Source organism: Diceros bicornis (genome assembly GCF_020826845.1).
Source record: "Diceros bicornis minor isolate mBicDic1 chromosome 21 unlocalized genomic scaffold, mDicBic1.mat.cur SUPER_21_unloc_1, whole genome shotgun sequence".
Classification (NCBI taxonomy): Eukaryota; Metazoa; Chordata; class Mammalia; order Perissodactyla; family Rhinocerotidae; genus Diceros; species Diceros bicornis.
Genome location: NW_026690885.1, coordinates 4,242,326 through 4,252,138, shown reverse-complemented (window position 1 = coordinate 4,252,138; position 9,813 = coordinate 4,242,326).

Here is a 9,813-nt window from a genome sequence, read left to right as displayed (position 1 = left end):
TTTAGCAAAGAAAAAAAAAATATATGAAATTACTTATATCATTAATGTACAAGTAAAGTTCTGACATTTCACTGAACACACATCTTGGTTGTTTCGCTACTGTCTCGCTCATAAATGTAAATGAAAATATCAGTCAACATTCGTGTTGGAATTACATTTGTTTGTCAGTTGCAACTATAGATTGGCTATGGACACAAGCATTTGGCAACAATCAACAAAGGCATTCTGTGAGAATCAATTGGCTCTCTGGACTCATAATGAAGAGTATTGCATATTTTATTATTTGTAATGGTGTGCTTCACATCCTTTATATCGTTACAATTTATAATGCTTATACGTATATTTACGCATTCAGGGTTTTGTTTTTTTTTTTTTTTGGAGAGCCGGTTGTTAAGCATTTACCAGCAGGCCACTGCATTCGACCTTTGCTGCAAAAATTCTTCTTATAAAGAGGTTAGCACGAAGGGGACAATGTCAAACAACAGAGAACACGCACGGGCAGAGGTGGAGAGGATCATGTTTATCCAGCAGCGGGACACGGGCAGGCTGAATTACTGAAATGAGAGTACCAGAGTAACGAGAAGTCAGAGCTCTGATAAAGTAGACATTTACATTTCCTACTTACCACGCCTTCTACTGAGAGACTTGCAGGTACGGCGACTGGATCGGTAGGGAATTAGATGCTCTGTGAATTTCTGAGAACATGCTGGCTTCAATATTCATTTGCTGCTAAGCTCTCTCAAAGTTGCTACACCACCTTCCCACCCTCCCCACGGTGGGACTCAGAATCCGTTTTCCTCTTCAGGATGGTATTACTATTTAGAGGTGGGAGAATTCTTATTTAAACATTTCCAAAGCAAGCAACCTGGTAACTAACGGCACAGCCCTGTGACAGGGTGAGCAAGATTTCCCTGAATTAATCACTATTAGTGAAGAGAAGCATCGTTCCAACTCTGCCCTGGAAAATTTGAAGCTTTTGAGAACTCACCACGAGCACTGCAGGGACTGTTTCCGTGTTCCTTGGGGGCAAACTAAGGCGATAAAATGAAAATGAGGTTTGTGATAAAATGTTATTGTACCTAGAATATGATCTACAGAGTATTTCGTAACTATCTTTCTCACGTTACTTCTAGCGGCTCCTACAATGTTTTTCCCTTACAATTGTTTCTGCATGGGCCCACGGTTCAGCACACCCTTCCTATTTTTGCAAGGTCTAATTAGACACTGGGGCAAGATGCATGTTGTCTGGAGGGCATTTATAACTTCTTGTGTATTTAAGAGTATAATTATGCAATTGTAAGATATTCTTATTAATGTCAATTAATCTATTGTTCATTGGGGTTCATTCTTATGATGATAAAATTCAGGAAAACTGGAAATTTGCTTATTTAAACTGAGAGATTGCATATACAAATGGACAGTGGCCAGACCATATATGAAAACTCTGACCTACAATCTACAGTAACCATCCCAGGAAGCCAGACTGCCATCTCTGTCAACAATCCAGGAAGCCAAATAATGACCTCTGTAACAGTTGCCCCCAAATGGCGAGGACATGGTTAATGACTGACAGCTTCCCTCGTTTTTGTCCCTGCTTCCAACTTAGGACCAACCAGAGAAAGCAAAACATGCACCCCTAAGCGATCACACGGATGCCCTGCTTCTAGTTAGCTGCCTCCCGCATCTCCGTGCCCACAGCCTCCATCAGCACACGCCTGAAGCCGTCCCTCTTCTCCACTATGAAGCCTTCCCACTCTTCTCTCTGCCTTGAGTCTCTGCCGAACACAAGTGGCGGTGGCTGACTCCCTTAGCAAGCTCTGAATAAACAGCCTTTGCTTATCCTCATTTGGTTGGTCTTTATTTTTCCACAAAAGTAAAAGAAAAAATCCCTCCAGATCATCTTGAGGCAACCCTGAACCCTAGGCTGTCTCCCCAGAACCAATGGGCACAATTCAGCATCTTTCTAGTGGCGCCTTCAGGGCCCTCAGCACCCGGCCTCTCCCAGGGAGGTCGTCACCAGGGGCTTGGGGACCTCCCGGGAACACACAGTGAGGCCCCATCCCCCTTCCCTTTAGGCAGTCCCCAGGTGGACACCAGCTGTTCCCCTTCCCTTTAGGCAGTCCCGAGGTGGCTGCCAGCCTGTAGGGGCTCCCAGGGGACATTATTTGCTGACTTTCAGGTCCGATGAATATTCTCAGTCCTTGGCTCTTTACTTTTGGCAAGTGAAATAACAGGAAGACTTTTGCAAGAGTTCAGAAGAGACACTCACTTTTGTAAATCACCTACCCAGCCAGCTGGAGTTCTATGTATGACCCCATTTCTGGATATGAACTCCCAGCCCCTGGAGAGCACAAACCTCAACATGACGCCCGGTTTAATCCACTGGCTTCGACCCAGATGAATGCTTGGTTGAACCTAAGTGGTTCTCTTCTCTAAACTGAGTGAAAGATGATGTCCAGGGCCCTCAATTAAGTGGGAGGCAGAAGTCTCAAAGTATTAATTAGGAACAGAAGATGACCTAGGTCAGAATGAGTCTGGCATCCTCGATCTCAGTTGTCTTAGGAAAGACAGTATTTGCATGAGTTAGAATTGCAAATGGAACAAGCTAAATATTTGCATCTTGGTAGGTTGTAACGGACAAGAGCTCATTTCTGCTTCAATCAGCTCGGCTTTGTGAGAAAGTACACTGTAGGAGCAAAACAACTTCACAGCTCGGCAAACTAATTCACACTCCAGCAAAGGTCTCTTGCCTGTTTGAGCGGAAGCAAAGTAGATCTTTTATTCTAGCAGAAGATGGAGGAAAGAAACCTGCTTTAGGTTTTCAATAAAATGCAGAGAAGCACAGAATTAGAGCATCCAGTCCTATTTCCCAAAGCCTATTTATGCCTTGGGTCACTGGTCCTACAAGACGCTCCTTTAAAGTAGGATTCTGAGGGCAAAAAAGTTTGGGTAACACTCTACCGAGTTTCTTCCCCTTGGTGGTCACCATGCACAACAAATTAGCATATTGAAGTTTCTGGAAAATTCTACATAAAGGAAGCCTGTTTTACTCTAATCAGTGTGCACAATTACTGAGGAAGCATGGAATATGCCTTGGGAAATACTGATTTAGGCCAATCTCCTCATTTTTTTTTTTTTTTTTTTTTTTTTTTGTGAGGAGATCAGCCCTGAGCTAACATCTGCCAATCCTCCTCTTTTTTTTTTTTTGCTGAGGAAGACGGCCCTGGGCTAACATCGGTGCCTATCTTCCTCCACTTTATATGGGACGCCGCCACAGCATGGCTTACCAAGCAGTGCGTCGGTGCACGCCCGGGATCCGAACCAGCGAACCCCGGGCCGCCGCAGCGGAGCGCGCGCACTTAACCGCCCGCGCCACCGGGCCGGCCCCTCCTCATTTTTTAGTTGAGCAAAATGAAGCCCAGGGTTGAGTGGCCTACCAGTTACAGTTTTGGTGAGAGATCCAGGATACTCTCCCTGCCCTTCTGGCTTTCAGAGTAGCACTCTTCATACTGCACCAGGCTGCCTCTCCATGATCCCCTGGCCAGTGACTTGCCCAACCAGGTGGAGAGGATCTAGAGTCCTCTCCACACAGTTATTGGTTTTGTCATTACTCGTGGAAAGAGAATGCCTGTGACCCACCCAGCCTCCCAATGGTTTTCCATTCAGTCTGGTCTCAATTATAACTCTGTCTTCCAATGGTGCTTATAGGTAGATTAAGTGTGTATAGCATTATGCTTCTCAAGGAGACACATACTTCAGAGGTTTTTTATAAAATCTACACTGCTTCCAAGAAAAACGCCTGGTATGAATGCCCAAATCCTGCTGATTTGCCCCCATCCCTTACCTGTGACCTTGGAGCTCCAAAGATGCACAGCACAAGCGCCTCCCGTGGGGACGGCCAGGCACACGGCAGATGGAGGCTGAAGCATTTAGGAGCCCAGGCCCCTGGCAGAGCACTTGAGTGCTTCTGTGAGAAGAGGGGAGGGAGTCTGGAACATTTCACAGCATAACGCAGCCTAAAGGAGAGCTCTGTGCAGGCAAGTTTGGGTCAGGCCTCAGTCTCTTCTTTCTCATGCAGCTCTTTGCGCATGTGGGAGGCTTGAAGACCCACTCTTTCCTTCCCTGAGGAGGGTGGCTGGTGTGGAAAATTCTGGGGATACTGTCCTCTCCAGTTCTTCTCTTTGACCAGAGCCCTTTTCAACCACTCTGTCTGATCTCCCTGCACCATCTCCCCGGCCCCCTTGTCCAGGCAGGTCTTTCTTGTGGGCAGCTCAGTCTCTCAGATAAAAAGTCAGCTGCCCTGGAGAGTGGCCTCTCTTCTCTTAATTCTTGACTCACTGAGTTTCTTTTCACTTCTGAGATGTCCAGGTCAGGGGTCTGGATGAGATGAACTCGTGTCTTTGCAGCCACATGTCCCTCACAGGAGGCTGAAAGCCAACGTCCAGGACAGCTTGTGGCCTCGCCCTGGGCTCTGGTCTGGGCAGGGCAGGTTTCCACTCACCAGGGACTCGCTGTTTGTTCTGTCATTTAGGAAGCTTCCAGGAGCCCTTGTCAAAGAGGAGCTGTGGTTGGGCTGCTCCGAGATTTGTTCCAGCACTTCCTGGCTTTGAGCAAACCCCTGAAGATTTTCTACGTTAGATTTCCCCTTCTCTAAACTGGGACCAATCCTGCCCACAGAGGGTTTGTGAAGAGGCATTTATGACATCACGAGGGCATACCTTCCCACTGGGGTTTGCAGAACTTGCTGTTATTATGGGGCTGGGTTGTTGGTGTCATTTCCACCTTTGCTTTATTTTGAACACTGCACACAAGCCATACATTCTTGTGTGGTGCCATTTAGAGGGGACAAGACCTTAGCGAATTAAATTATTTTTAGCTATGTCGCTGTGGTGTACTGAGGGGGAAAAAGGCACCAGTCTCCATATAAGAGTCTCTGGTACAGATGCACTCATATCTGGCTGGTTTTTGAAAATTTTATGTTTTCGAATACAAGTGTACCAGTTCTTTATTGCAGAAAGAGATATCAGGTTCTTCAAGCACAATCTCGAGAGACGCACATCATGAAAACACAACATTAAGAAGCGAGACAGGCTGGGTTAGCAGAGCCAGCGCCCTGTGCTGCTGTCAGAATCTGCGTGGAGGGCAGAGCTGCCACAGGGATCTCACCGGGAACAGAGGAGGAGGTCCACCTTCACGGCATCTGGCTCCCAGTGGGCGGAACCCACCCAGTGAGTTACACGCCAGGAACCGAGTAGGTCTTTGGAACGTGACGTTCTCCAGAGGCTGGTATGGTCTAGTCTGAGGGTTTCCTGGGGACATCGCTCTTTCTGGGAGCTGTTTGTGGAGAAACTGGCTGATCCCCTCAAAAGTTTGTCACACCCACTCTCTCTCAGCCTCCCAGGAGTTCAGCACCTGCCAGGAAGTGTGGGTGCTGGAAAAGAGAATGTTGATCAGCTGACCCCATGGGAGGGAGGCCCTGGAAGTGAAGGTGAGACCCACTGGTGTGTAGCCAATGGGAACAGAAAGGCTGGAGAGGGAGGCTAACTCCACCTGGCCAAGAAGGGACAGAGATCCTGAGAGTTCAGTAGATGGAATGCTCTGCGCCTTTTAGAGCAACTTCCCGTCCCAACTGGCCTGGGATCCAGGGTCGTCAGATGAACTGACTGGTGCTGAAGAGACTTCCTTCCACTGCTGGACACGAAGCCTCGGCTGGGGCAGGTATTCCAACGGAATGAATCGAGACAGCCTCTTCCTGTCAGAGGAATGTCTCTTCTCAGGATTTAAAACAAAGGAGTCAGACTGGAGCCCTGGTGAGAAACCGTAACCCCAGGACATAAGGGCCTCCTGCAGTCAGCACAGGTACTGAGGACAGCAGGAAGCGGGCCGCAGAGGATCTGTGGGGCTCAAGCACAGAAAGAAGGGAATTACTGGAGGACGATCCTTCTCCTTACAGCAGGAGTCCACTACATGTTTGCTTCTCAAGTACTGTGGGGTCTGGGCTGCTCGCCTTTTTCCAGGGAGAGAAAGAAAATGTAACACTGGCAAAGCCCAGGTTTCCATGACACCAGACATCAGAAGAACAGGAATTTAAGGATTCAAGGATTCCTCCCTTTAGTAACAGGGATTGCACCCAGCACTGCGTGAAAGTGCAGGATTTCGATAGGTAGATCAGAGAAGGCCCACAAGGCCACACCTGGGGAGTTCGTTCATGAGACATGAGAAACCACAGACTATTTGCATGAGCTGCAGGCCAAACGGAAAAGAGACTTCTCCTGCACACCCGGGGAACGGTGTCAGGGCTGGCCATTTTTTCTACTTTGAAGAGTGGGAAGAGTAAGCTCGGGTTCTCCAGACCCTGCAGCTGACGATGGGAGACCGGCTGTTGTGACTGAGAAGGCAACCGGATCAGCAGTTTGAGACGCTGCCACGTGGCCAGCCTCTATCCGCCAAGCTCGCCATCTTTGGGGAGGGCGTGAGGGAGCCATGACTGTGGATGCAGTGCAAATGCTGCCTCATCACTGGGCTCAGAAAGTGTCTGGAAGAGGGCAAGCGCTCCACGGCAAACTGGAGCTCTGGATTTCTGATGACACCAACTTGGGAAAAGGACAGACGTTTCAACCGGCAGAGAGGAAAATGCTTTGCAAGGTATTTGGACAGTGCTGAGAGGTGGCCGAAGTGTCATAAATCCCTCAGACCAATTTCTCCTTAAGATAAACTCATAATTTCACTCCTATAGTTATATAGTTTCATAGTTTCCCAAAGAACGTTTACTTTGCCTCAATACAAGGATTCAAGGATCAAGTCTTGAAACTGCATTGAAGGCTCCCATCCCCGTTCGAGAGAAGCGTCAAGAGAGGTGGCTTTAACGTCATCTGAAGCACGGGGAACCCATTCCCTGTAGAGAGAGGTGACGTGGAGAGCAAAAGGAGAGCAGAAGGGATGAGGTATGACAATTTTGCACACCTGACACCCAGCTTCCCACTGGGGGCCATGCTGGTGCACCTTCTGTTATCTGGAGCTATCATTCTAACAAGAACTTGAAGCAGATTGAAGAAATGAGCCTGTTCTTCAGATGGATGGCTTCACATCCTTTGGCGCACGGAGCAACTGCTTCTGAGATGCGCAGAGACACGAGTCCACACCACACCTGCTCCCTTGTGGCGCCCGGTGAGCAGTGTAGCCTGTGAGCCACACGTGCCGTCTTCTGACAAGTCGAGAAGGAGCACTCCCCCTCAGCTGTCTCGGGTGAGCTCACCTGCTGCCCGCCCGGGGGGCCCTCCTGTAACGCCTCTTTTTTCGAGAGATGACTAAGTGTAAGTAGCTCAGAGCTCACTGCAGGCAAATCATTACCAAGCAGCAGAGTGAGAGGCTGGGGATAAACGAGGTCTATTCATTAATGGGACCCAGAAATCTTGGGTTCTATTTCAGCATCGGCGTCTGCTATGGAATCCAGAAACCATTTCAACCTCTCAGTGCTTCAATTTTCTTCTGAAAGGAAAGGCAAAAGGTATCCACTTGATACTGAGGTTTGGAGGTTCAGCTGTGCATTCCTGGAGCATGGTAACGCAATCTCCATGGGGCAGTCATTTCTCTTCTACAATGAGTTTTGGGGCTAACGTATGAGAGCTAAATGGATTCCAGATTCTCTTACCACCACCAGGAAAAGAATACTCAACGCTAGAATAAAAATAGAAAGCTTCCTTTTCAAAATAAGTTTGTAGAAGGAAAGGGATTTGCTAAGTTTTCTTAGCAGGGCTTTAAAAATAAATCACTTCTGGGCCGGCCCCGTGGCTTAGCGGTTGGGTGCGTGCTCCGCTACTGACGGCCCAGGTTCGGATCCCAGGCGCGCACCGACGCACCGCTTCTCCGGCCATGCTGAGGCCGCGTCCCACATACAGCAACTGGAAGGACGTGCAACTATGACATACAACTATCTACTGGGGCTTTGGGGAAGAAAAAAAGGAGGAGGATTGGCAATAGATGTTAGCTCAGAGCTGGTCTTCCTCAGCAAAAAGAGGAGGATTAGCACAGATGTTAGCTCAGGGCTGATCTTCCTCACAAAATAATAACTAACTAACTAACTAACTAACTCACTTCTGGAGACACCAGCTCACACCGAAAGGCCCCGAATCTGACTGTGGGGCTGGTGGAGACGGCAATCCTACACACTCTTCCGCGGCACAGACCCAGGTACGGCCTGGCCGCTCCGGTTGGGGTCTCTTGTATTTTTGGGGGGAGGGAGAGAAGGCATTTTTGTTCGACCACGTCTCCTTGCTACCTGGTTTAAGTGATGAAGATACAATGAATGTTGACTTGAAGTTCACAGACTTTCATAACAAAATAAGACATATTTTGATTCTTATACAAAATTCAGGTCAGTTAGCTTTGTATGGCTACTACTACTTAAAGCACAGATTTATAGTCCTATGATTATTTTAAAACAATGCATAATTAGAATTTGTTAGAGCCAACAGTGGTTTTTGGTTCTTCTGTCTCTAAAGCCTGAGTGATCACATGTTTATTTTTATCTCGGAAAAAACCAAAAGGGCAGTTCTGCACATGTGCATGTGAACTACCGTGTTTACAGATGAGCCTCCTATGACCCCTGTCCCTGCCCCCTCCCATGGTCAGAGGGAACTCTAGGGCAGGGCAAGGAGGTGCCCTAAGACTCGCTAGTAATAACAACAATGAACAGTTCTATTAGCACTTATAGTGGAATTGCTCAAAACCTGGTTTTATTAACTTTCCTACAAAGTAACAAAGAAGGTGTCAATGTATTTAGCACCTCTGGTCTTGTAGGTACTGTGATAGATGCATCCTGAATGGGCCCCCTTTAATAAAACACGAAAAAACAAACACAAACTCAAACCAACTTGTCAAGACAACAGCACAGCCTCTGACCTCTGGAAAAGAGCAATGATGATAAGGATCTCAGGGTGTCCAGTAACCGTCAGCAGTAACTCACGGAGCTGGCAGTAACCCAGGGATGGGAGGGGCAAGTGGAGGATGGGCCATGCCAACAGAGCGAGGTCATTTCTTCTCACAGGACTCAAGATCCACATCTGAATTTTGCACACCAGTAATTGATTTTTTTTGATTTGCAAAATTTTATTAAGCAATAGCTGGACAACTCTTACAACTTCAAATCATCAAGAAAAAAAAACATAAGGAGATTAATCCATCTCAATAATAAAGACAAAATAATTTGGACAACCACACCATTTTGAATGCAAACCATTAATGCCTTCTAGAATACCTCCTGCACAATCTGATACACCAAATACATAAGAGAGGCAAACGAGGGTGAGCTCGTTAGAATGCAACCCGGAATCTCAACAGATCTTGCTTGGAAAGCAAAACAAAGCAGGATGCTGGAATTGAAAACAAACAAACCAACGGGGAGGAACTGAGGCGCCCACAGCAGCGTGCGCCATCCCTGAAGTTTGGACGAGAACATGCTGGTGGTCTGGTTTGGTCTGGGACCTGTGCACCTGCATCGCGCACTTACAGTTTAAAAAAAAAAAAGGGAAAAGAAAATGCCAGTAGTAATAAACTCAGAAATTATGTCCAAATTTATAGTACCAAAATAATGCATTTATAAACAAATGCGAAAACAATACCCCTTTGGTAAATAATACAGTGCCTTTTTCATCAAACGCATAACCCATGCTTTTCTACAACATGAAAAGAAATTTTTTGATCTACAGTAAACAACGAGATCTTAGAACCCTATCCCTCCCCTTTAAAAGAACTTGTAAACAGAAAATATAGGTACAAGTAAAGTTACAAGAAAATTGCACTAAGCCAAAGAAA